General features: G+C 33.4%; 1 long non-coding RNA gene across 1 annotated transcript; it reads left to right on the top strand.

The window, feature by feature from the left end:
- Nucleotides 3100-5246, top strand: LOC107612005. Its single transcript, XR_002352587.1, has 3 exons — nucleotides 3100-3206; nucleotides 3982-4754; nucleotides 5090-5246. It is a non-coding gene; the product is annotated as an uncharacterized LOC107612005 (long non-coding RNA).

Consider the following 12127-nt stretch of genomic DNA (forward strand, 5'->3'; position numbering starts at 1 on the left):
ATGATGCATCATTCATTTAGGTAGTTGCATTTAAATTAGGTTGTATTGCATGACATTCCATCACTTTAACCTTAATTATTTACCTTGGATTTAGCATGAGGACATGCTAGTATTTTAGTGTGGGGAGGTTGATAACCCATATTTCATGAGTTCTTTTGTGCTTAATTTAAGTGATTTATACAATCCTTCACCTACCTATTCACATTAATTACATGGTTTTACTTTCCCTTCCTTATTATGTGATGTAAATGAAGAACATGTTTCCTAAGCTTTAAAATTAATTAATTTAATTACCTTTATTTCCATTCGATGTCGTGATCAGTGTGTTGATTAGTTTCAGATTTTCTAAGGCAGAATGACTTAAAGGACGGAAAAGGAAACATACAAAAATGGAAGGAGAAAGCAAAACGGAGCTTTAAGGAAACTGGTATCCACGCGATCGCATGGATGACGCGATCGCATGCCAAGCACGAATCAGCAGCGATGCGGCCGCATGACTGACGTGACCGCGCGCCTTAAGCAGAACGCACATGACGCGGTCACACGACTGACGCGACCGCGTGGCAAGGAAAAGCTCCAAATGACGTGACCGCGTGACCCACGCGGACGCGTGACAGAGGCCACGCACCAGAAATTGCAGAAAACGCTCATAGCGATTTTTGAAGCCCCTTTTGGCCCAAATCCAAGTACAGACAGCATAGACCAGAGGTTATAAAGTGTGGGAATGCATCCATTCAAAGAGAGCTCGCATATTTTACTTTTCAATGATTTAGATTTAGTTGAGAGGGAGATTTTCTCTCTCTCTCTCTCTCTTTTAGGATTTAGGATTTCTTCTTGTTTTAAGAGTGACTCTCAATCCAGGTTTTACATTCCTTTGTTTTAGCTTCCTTTTACTTTTATTTATTCCAGCACTTGAATTAATCAGTGAATTTATGAATTTCTTCCATGTTGCAAACTGTTATTTGAATTAATGATAATTGAGGTATTTTCAGTTTATGATTGTTCTCTTTGATTTAAGTTACCATTGCTTCCCATCTAAGGATATTTTTATTATTCTATCAATTTTACTTTTTTCCCTTTTGGTTCTGGTTAAGAATTCAGTAACTCAACAGTTATTAAACTCAACATAATTGATAATCGTTATCTTGCTAATTGAGCTGAACTTAAGTAATCCCAACCTTTTCTTAGGAAATAAATAGGATTCAAAGGTCAATTTAATTAGTCCCTTGACTTTCCTTTGCCCTAGTACAGGTTGATCAAGTGGAGTTTAGATTCAACTTTCATTATAGTTGAGAGAGATAACTACGTTGGACCTCCAACCTCTCTTACCTTGCCAAAAGTTTGCTTTACAGTATTTATTTATTTTGATTGCCATTTACTTTATTTATCATTCAAATTATTTGTTTCTCATCTTTTAAACCCCGCTTACAACCTTTATAGCCAATAATAAGAACATACTTCATCGCAGTTCCTTGAGAAGACGACCCGAGGTTTGAATACTCGGTTAACAATTTTTAAAGGGGTTTGTTACTTGTGACACCCAAAACGTTTGTACGAAGGGATTTCTGTCGGTTTAGAGACTATATCTACAACGCAACTGTTTTTATGACATTCTTCACTGGCAAAAATCCTGACGTCACCCTGAAAACGGGGTTTATCAGAGCAATTTCAATTTAACTAGATAACATCCAATGTAATTCTACTCTAGAACTAAACAAGTAACTATAACTAAAGTCAATGCAATTGAAATTTTTGGTTTTCAAATGTGAATAATAAAGAGAACTCTTGGCTAGGCATAGGAATTGGGGTCACCATCCTTATCTAATAACCATATCTTGACAATTATGAGGAACCAAACTCACTAAGTCTACCTCCAAGAGCTTTAAGTACATAATGTTTACTCCTAAGCTTGAGGTACGTCAAGTGGCTTGATCAATCTCAACTCATAAGTCCCAATCCAACTACCAATTGACTTAGTAGTGGATTAGTGTCGATGGGTATCAACTTGACCACTAAGGGTTCTCAAATCACCAAATCAATTAGACCCAATGACTCAAGTTTACCCAATTCTCTTAGCCTAGGCCAAGAGTCAAGAAAACTACTCCATAATCAAAGGAAACAATTCATCAAACACATGGTATGCATTAATAAAAGACATATTCAAATTGCAAATAAATTAGAAATTAAAAGCACCCGCTAACAATTATCAAAGGAGAACTACTCAAACAACATTATTAATCATGGAGAACATCAATGTATCATTAGAAATTCAAGATCCACAAAGCTCATAAGATGAATAGAAAATGGGAAATAACAAGAGAACAACAATCTAACATAAGATCTAAACAAAATTATACTAGAGAATTCAAATTAAGTAATCAAAACTAGAAATCAACAAAATCCAATTCAGAATTCAACAAGGGAAGATCAAATTAAACTAGATCTAGAGAAGAATAATGGTTTCTCTCTCTAGAGGAACAAGAACCAAAGAAAACTAGCCAAAATTATGTCTAAGTGTGTAATGAATGATCCCCCCTCCTTTTCCCCTAGAATTTTTGGGTCTTTTCCATGCAGATTCAGCTTGAATTTGGGCCTCTAGAGCCTCAAAAATTGCCAGGCACGATTTCTTTAATGAGGTCACGTGCAGATCGTCACGCGTACGCGTCATGTACGCATGCGCGTCGCCTAAATTTTGCGATCCACGCGTGCGCGTCATGCACTCGTGTGCGTCGATGGGGATTTCGCCAATCCACGCGGATGCGCCACTCTTCGCACGCCATACTCAACTCCTTGCATCCACGCGTGCGTGTACGGTGCGCGTGCGCGTCGAGGTTGATTTCCCAAAGCCCAATTCTTCATGTTCCTTCCACTTGTGCATGCTTCCTTCCTCTTTTCTAGGCCATTCTTGCCCTACAAACTCTGAAATCACTCAACAAATATATCACGGCATCGAATGGTGATAAAAGAGGATCAAAATATGGCATTTTTAAAGCAAAAGAAGCATATTTTCTATCATGAAGCAATATTAGAAAGAGAACACAAAACCATTCAATTTCTGTGAATAAGTGTGAAAAATATTGATAAAACCCCCCAAATTCTACACAATATAAAACACAAAATTGGGGTTTATCACCCCATCATCTATGTCAATAAGGTCTTTGAATCTTCACCGGCTATCTTGCTGATGAGGCTCTCAGTCGAAACTGGTGAGATATTTTTTATTCTTTTTATTTCCCTTTTCTTTTTACACAAATTAATAGATGAGAAAATATTGGGCTTCCTTGTTTTGTGAAGTTAGCAACTCTGCACGATTAAATTTTTATAATTGGTGATGAAATGATTCCAGATCTATGCTAAATTTAGATGCTTTTAAACTACATTCTCAATGAATTCCTTCTTTTGATTCCCCTAGCATCCTTCTCAGGTTCTTATTGACAAATACATCTTTTGTTACTCAATAGCTGTGATCTGACTAATTTTCTTAACGTTTCTGGTTAAATTTTTCTATAAAATTCTGTGGTTGTTTGTTAGCCTGAAACATTCATAATTGAAGTTTATAACTGTTCAAGTTGTGGAAAACGTGAAACTTTTTTGCTGAAATTGGATGAGCTGTAAAAACTATTTAGTCTTTTTCAATAATTACTTTTCTTTCGTTCACAAATTAGCTGATTCCACTAAATATTAAACATTAAACAATAAAAACTAAAATTTATATTAATACCTGAAAATTAAAAAATTCCAACAAACATGTTTCCTTAACCAGTGGAACTAACTCTTTTGGTGCATGTTAGTTTTCACTAATCAAAGTCTTGGATTTAAAATTGTGATAAAATAGATTCTAGTGGAAATGAAGATTTAACATCGTTTCTATATAATATCGATGTTTCCAAGTGGAAGATAATTGCATCTCGTGGAGAATATAATTCACAACCAAAAAAAGAAAAGAAAAGAAAAATGAAAGAAGTTCCCTTTGTTTGCTAGTACTTTGGAGATGAGAGAGGATGGGGCACTCAATTGAGCTTACTTCTACGCTTGATAAAGCACTTTTAATTGGTCTCTGCTTTTGAACTTAGAAAAAAGAGAGTTTGTGGAAAGGAAGCAAGCAATGTGTTACATGGGGAATACGTTAAGCCGGGCCCTCCTATTCCCAAAACAAATTAAAGTGTTTTAAGTTCCTATCTCTCAGGTTGACTCTAATCACTCTATGAGTCTCTGCCTTTATTCTTTCATTAGTTTAATTTAATTTGTTTTCATGCTTCGAATTAGTTAACTGGTTCTAATAATGGAGGAGAGCATGTGAAACATTATGTAGAAGATTAACTTGACATGTTGCACATGTAACACGGTATGCACTCTGTATTGATAGTGGCTTCCACTTTCAAGTGATTTCACATGTACGTTTTTTACACAGTTATTTATTTATTGCATTGGTTAGTGGTTTTGAAAACTTGTACTATGGAGATGAGTAAAAACTTCTATCAAATGTGGAGAGAAATTTATTATTCATAATTACTTGGTAAGTATACCTTTTGTTTGACAGAACAAGATATCTTTGGACTTACAATTTATGATCTCAACAGTTTGTGCTTGTGAGTCATCCGTCTATGAAAAGGAATTGTAGTGGAGGAGGAGATGGATTAAAGATGTAACTTCTTCATTGTATCAATGCTAAGGAAGCTAGCATTCCAGAGTTCATGTTCAATTCACTCGATCATGTTCAACTTTGTTTCCTGACAGGAGAGTTTGAGCTCTGGGTAGTGTATTTGGTTTTCTTTTACATCCTTTGTCCATTTCCAACCTCATTACCTTAGTTAACAGATATGGCTTCAAATTAAACTGATTTGTGTCACTTCAAGAATATTGTCCCTATTATTTGGTTTGATAAATTTGGTTATGTATTGGCTGAGAAATAAGTAGTGAATTAGTTGTTTTTGATGGAACCGTAGACGGTGAAAATATCCAAGTTTTAGGGAGGTTATGCCAAAATTTTTCAGAATATTTTGGATAAAAGTTAATGGAAAAAATTATAATTAGTGTTATATCTTAACTTGTTTCTAATTTTTTGTTTCGGTTTTTTTTTTATTTACAGGAGTGCTAAAATGGTGACAGCATGCTACCTTGAGGGCTCAAGAATATTTTGATTCATAGAGACACTAATCTATGTTAGACTACTTTTGGTTGAACTTGTGCAAGAAATATAACTTGTAGAACTAATCAATGTACTCACTAATGTTATTTTGTTCTAAAACAATTTTAGTTAAATGAAGCACGTTTAAATTATGTATGTTTTTACATATTATATAAATGTTCACTTGCTTAGTAAAATAGTTAATATATCAGTTAATTAAAAAATAATTTGGTAAATTATGCATGCAATTTGTATTAAAAAAAGCTGTTACAAAATAATTATTTTGCTTTTCTAACTAAAGAAAAAAATGTTACAAAATCAAGTTACATTTTGTAACACAATTTTATGATAGGAAAAAATATATTGTCACCAAAAATGTTTTGAAGATCAAAATTTGTTATCACTTTTGTAACGACTTTTGGTTTTTTGTATCAGAAAAATTTGTTACAAAATATTACTTTGAATTGTAACAGTTTCATTTTTTGTTACAAAAACTTTTTGTAACGAGACATATTGCAATGGCCCCTTTTTTTGTTACAAAATCCTTTTGTTTCAAAATTTCGATTTTTTGTAACAATTTTTTTTGTTACAAATATTACTTTTTCTTGTAGTGTTTAGAGGTTCAAAATTAAGTTTAAAACACAAAAACTCATTTGCTGAAAAACAGGGGGTCGCGTACGCAAGCACCTTGCTCACGTACGCAAGGACTCATTTTACCATGCTCGCGTACGCGAGATACCCAACTTGAAAGGGGTGGTCGCGTCACGTGCAGGGGGTCGCGTACGCAAGATCTGCAGATTGGCAAAAATGCTGAATGTTGCAGAATTTTCAGTTTTGCACTCCAAACTTCCGACGCGCATAACTTTTTCTTTTTAAAACATTTTTCATCCGTTCCTCGAACGGCGTAAACTTCACGGATCCAATTTTCATATGAAATAAGTTTAAAACAATTTGGGGGTCCGAAATCCAAGTTTATACAAAAATACTCTAACCTCTATTTTCAACAATTCACCATTCATAACCAACTTTCTATGCTCATAATCAACACCAAAACATACCATGTCACAAAAACACAGCCCCACATCCTACCACAACCAATCATACTTCAATTTTAAACAATCTCATACATGAACTTCCCAACTAAATCAATAAACTCATCAATAATAATTCATCACATATATATTCATTCCCATCATCCTCATCATTCATCATTAAAATCATCATGCATCACTACATTCTCACCGCAACATCAAAGGCCAGAATTCATACTCAACCTAGTTCAACAGTTATCATCAAGGATATTAAAAATTTAACACAATCATGCATTTCAACCTATCCTATGGTCATCTAGCCGAAGTTTTCACAAAACATTATATATTATATATGAGAACCAAAGCCATACCTTGGCCGATTCCTCGTAAAATCCAAAACACCTCAAGCGTTCCTGCACAACAAGCTTATCAACATTGCCCCTCACCAACGAACCTAGCTTCTAAAATCAATCTCAAGCTTCCAAATCCTCAAATTAATTCCACTTCTCAACAAATTTTCAATCTAACAACATAATTTCCACTATAATTAATATTGAATTCCCTTTCTCAACATTACACCCAGATATTGAAGAAGCTTATCTTACTCACATCCAAGGGAGCTAAACCTGACAAAACTGACAAGCTAATTCGAACCTAAACACCGAAATCAAACAAAATTAAACATGCATTCTCATTGAGTTTTAAAATTGGGGATAAGGAAACTGAAAATGAGAAGTGAGCTTCATACCTAATCAAGAACTGGACTTTGTAAAACTCGTCGCGCAAGTCACGTGGCCGCAAACGGTGTGACAATCGGAGCTCCAGATCAAAAGTTATTTGAGATTGAAATTGAGGAAGAGTTAGGTTTTTGGGGTTCTTCAATCTCCCTTCCCCTTCAGCGTGATTCTCTTCATTTTGGGGAAAAATGGCTGAAGTGTGGCTTTATATACATGGGCCTTAGGCCCGTTTTGGGCCAGGTTTGTCCAGTTTGACCTGTTCGATCCAATCTTGGGCCAAACTCTTTAAAATTGGTGTCAAAATTTATATTTTAATTAATTCTACCCCATTAAATTATAAATCTCATTTTTCTAATTTGTTAGAATATAACTAATTTATTTGTTAATTATTTACTAATCTCTCGGATTTTACAAATACCTATTTCGGCTGGTTTTTTCATCATCCCTATTGCTAGCATTCGTTGGTTCATAACATGGAACTATTATAGCCACTCAGTAAATTCTCATATAACCAAAGTGTAGGTTATATCGTTCTCATAAAATTACATATATCCTTATTATAACAATATTAATCGAAGATAAATGTATAAACACTAAATGAATCACATTTTTCATATATATAACAACGACTAATATCACATTATAACTAGTGAAATCATAGTACTTTTAGAAGTGGTGTATAGACAACTTATGTTGATAAGTATGAAAAATTTTAGAATAAAAATAAAAAATATTAAAAAATTACATGTTGATCCATAATATTTTTTTAGAAATTTGTCCATAGTCTATGTAATAACTTTGGAATTACATATATGTTATTTATCTTATATGTATATTTTATTTTCTAGAGACTTATAATAATTTTTATCTGCGATGCTAGTAGTTATAGAGAAATTTTTACCTATAAAATTATAGAGAAATTAAAAACAAAATTAGTTTATATTTTTTATTTATTTTAATGATGGTATATAATAAATAATACATTTAAGCATATTTTAAAAAAAATTATTAAATTTTATATAATTAAAAGATAATTATGAAATTGAGACTAAAATGAAGTGAATTACAATAAACATATTAGGAGTAAAACCAAATTAAACAACTAAAAATAAAGTAAAAAAATAATCAAAATAAATAGAAGAAGATAGAAAAGACAATGCGTGTAGTCGATAAAAAATATACTGTGAAAAAAGTTTAGTATAATCAATGAATATAAAAGATAAAAAATAAAAATTAATATATGTTTTTATTAAAAATTTAGCGTGTACAAGATGTCTCTGGTACGGGTTGAAGGATGGATCGGGAACCTGCGGGTCGAGGCGAAGACCGGGTCGCGTGGCTAGAACGATGGGGGGAGGTACCTGCAAAGACACTTCGACGCTTAAGATAAGATGGACGAATGAATTCGAAAGTTGGTTAGGAGCTCTGGAGGGCCGGTTTTTGGGCCTTCTGAGCGAGGTGCGGGTCGGACCCGGAAAGCCGGTGGTCGGGTGCAGTCCCGGGTCCAGGATCCATGGCTCGGATCCGTAACAATGTGCAAAAGAGAGAAAAAGAGAATTCAGGTATAAAACACATTCTAATTTTATATATATAGAAAATAATAAGATAATAATTTAAATTAAATTTATTTATTTGATTTTTTATTTATTATTTATTAAATAATTTAATGTTTATCTTGGTCAAATCAAATAATTAATTGATTAGTTATGATTAATATTGTTTACTCTAGTGGTATAATTGAAACATGTTAAAACTCAAGGAGAAAATTAAAACTGAGTGTTAAGAATAAAATTAAAATAAAATAGCATTTGTTATCTTGTAATTTTTTTAATAAAAATCACATTTATACACCCTTAAAATGCATCACTTTAATACAATAATATTTTTTATTAAAAATAAAATTTGGTAAATATCAAATATATTTGTTGTAACACCCTACCACACAGAGTTTTATGCTTAAGTCATAAAAATGAGGTGGTGAGGTATTACGACCTCTAAAAATAAAAGTATATATATAGTTGAAAAGCTTTATATCTAGGAGCCTTTGAAGGAAAGATTAAAACTAAAGTCGTAATGCTCACGTAAACAGAAAACTTGCATGCCAAGAAATCTAAGGTTAACAAAAATAAGATAACAGAAACTAGGAATAGAGGGTCAAAAGTACAAAATAATAAGCTCCTAACTCAGCCTGCGAATCTAAGGCTGACCGAAAAATATTTACATACTTATATACATAACCCGAAGCCCAAAATACATACATAAAACCCTAGTTCTCCATAAACCTCTAAGAGGTACAAAAGTAAAGTATGTTGTCAGAGAGTTAAATACATAAGATAATATACAAATATACACCCAAATAACATCCTAGAAAACACTTCGCTGCAGAACTTCAGACGCCTACTAAGGAGCCTCTCGACCTGCATATGAAAAACAACAACACAGTATGGGGTGAAAACCAGAGGTTCTCAACATGGTAAAGGTGCTACGCACATAAGATATAAGGTCATGAGAATGCCAGAGGCAATCCTAGAATGCTGACACTCAGATTATAAAGCTTAAAGAAACTAAGACAGAAAACATAAATCAGGGTGGTTCTCTAAGGCTTTCTAAACTTAACCATATTCTTAAATCTAACTAAAACTTAACTAGAATCCTAAATATCTCTGCCTTTCCTCCATTCCTCCATCTTCTGTGAAGTTACAAAGACAAACAAGCAAATAATGCCAAACACAAGTAGAATACAAGTAATACAGATAGCAAATACAATAAATAGTATATTATAATCACTTAGGCAATCCCAATTAATGTACAATCAAACAAAGCATACATGTGCATATGATGAATGTCTATCCTACTGGACGTGAACTCACATGTCGGTTACTTTGCCAGAACCCGACACATCTGGTAGCTAACCCAGACATTGGTCTCTAGGTTGCGCATCTCTAGGAGGATCATTGAAGAGCTGTAGATTGATGGTTTAGAGGTTATAGTAAACTCTCGTTGCAAGTATAGTTACTAAACCAAGAAATCAACCTTTCTTACAAAAGTTTTGGTTGTCACAAGTAACAAACCCCTTTAAAATTGATAACCCATTATTTAAACCTCGGGTCGTCTTCTCAAGGAATTGCAGGGAGGTGTTCTTATTATTGGTTATGAGTCTTGTAAATTGGGGATTTTGAAAGTAAGAAAGAAGTATGTTAAATGACAAGTAAAATAAATAAATAACTATAAAATAAAACTCTTGGCAAGGTATAAGAACTGGAGTCCTATCCTAGTTATCCTTATCAATTGTGATGAGAATTGGATTTTTCTCCCACTTTGTTAACCTCTAACTATGAAGGTAAGTTAAGTGGATGAATTAATTCTGATTCCTCAAGTCCTAGTCTCTCCTTGGGAAATGTTAGAGTTATTGGATCTCGAATTAATTCTTGAAGAATTCCAATTTTCAATCAACAATGAGTTTGATAACTCAAGTGTCTCCAATGACTCAACCAAAGCCAAAAGGGAAAATTCTAAATTAAATTAAAAGCATTCATAAATAGAATAAAAAAAAATCATAAACTGAAATACCTCAATTTGTACTAATAAAGATATCAAATGTAACATGAAAAAGTTCATAAATTAAATTGGGAAAATAAAAGGAAAATTAAACCTGATAAAAAGAAACAATCCTAAAAGTAAGAAAAATCCTAATCCTAAATCCTAAGAGAGAGGAAATAACCTCTCTCTCTAAAAACTACATCTAAAACTAAAATTGTGTATTGTGAGCTTCCTCTTATGAATGAATAGATTTTCCCACTTTATAGCCTCTAATCTATGCTTTCTGGGCCGCAAACTGGGTCGAAAACAACCCAGAAATCGCTGGAGAAGAAATCTGCCACGCTGATTTTCGCCACTGCGACGCATCCGCGTGGAGCACGCGTTCGTGTCATCTAGCGTCAAGGCAACTATGGCATATTATATATCAAATCGAAGCCCCAGACGTTAGCTTTCCAACGCAACTAGAACCGCGTCGTTTGGACCTCTGTAGCTAAAGTTATAGTTGTTTGAGTGCGAAGAGGTCTGGCTGGACAACTTAGCAATTTCTCCAACTTCTTGTATTCCTTCCATTTTTGCATGCTTCCTTTCCATCCTCTGAGCCATTCCTGCCCTGTAATTTCTGAAATCACTTAACACACATATCAAGGCATCGAATGGTAATAAGAGAGGTTTAAACATATCAAAATTAAGACCAAAGAAGCATGTTTTCAATCAAAGCACATAATTAGGAAGGCAAATGTAAAACCATGCAAATAGTATGAATAAGTGGGTAAAGAGTTGATAAAAACCACTCAATTGAGCACAAGATAAACCATAAAATAGTGGTTTATCAACCTCCCCACACTTAAATATTAGCATGTCCTCATGCTAAGCTCAAGAGAAGCTATAAAGATAAAGAGGAATGATAGAATGTATGAAATGCAACCTATCTAATGCAACTATATGCAAAAATGTTTCTACCTACTTGGTTAAAAGTAAATAAATCTTTTAAGAACAAATACAAACTAATTTCTACTAATTCAAATCGTACAATAAAAAGCAAGTAAACTTGTAAAAAGACAGCTCATGAAAGCAGGGAACATAGAATCAAGCCTTGAACCCTCACTGGTAGTGTATATCACTTTAGTCTCTCAAGTGTATAGGGTCATTCACTGTACTCTTCTCTAATCATGCTTTCTAAACTTCGTTCTTCATCTAGCCAATCAACAAATATTTAATGTACCAATGCAAACATCATGAGGTCTTTTTAAGGTTGTAATGAGGCTGAGGTAAAGGTAAGGATATATGTATGGCCAAGTGAGCTTTATAAAGTGAATCCTTGATTAGTCTAAGATCTCACCTAACATATACATACTTTATAATTCAAAGGTTTCTTTACCTATTTACCCAAATTTTCCCACTTTTTATGTTACATGCTCATGCCTTAATTTTAATTTTTATCCCATGTGCATTGCTTTTTTTTTTTTTTTCATTTGGGGAATTCTTTTGTATCCCCTTATTTGGGTATTGAAATAAAATATAATTTTTTTAATGCACATGGTAATTTAATTGCTTTGATTTCACATGAGCACGCTTTCCAAAATTTTATTTTGAAATATTTTTATTCTTTTTTTGACTTTCTACCTTTGTTTCTATCATCCATGTTCCCATAAGGTTCCCCACACTTAAACAATTACACAATTTCTATCTTA

This window comes from Arachis ipaensis, chromosome B08, assembly GCF_000816755.2.
Source record: "Arachis ipaensis cultivar K30076 chromosome B08, Araip1.1, whole genome shotgun sequence".
NCBI lineage: Eukaryota > Viridiplantae > Streptophyta > Magnoliopsida > Fabales > Fabaceae > Arachis > Arachis ipaensis.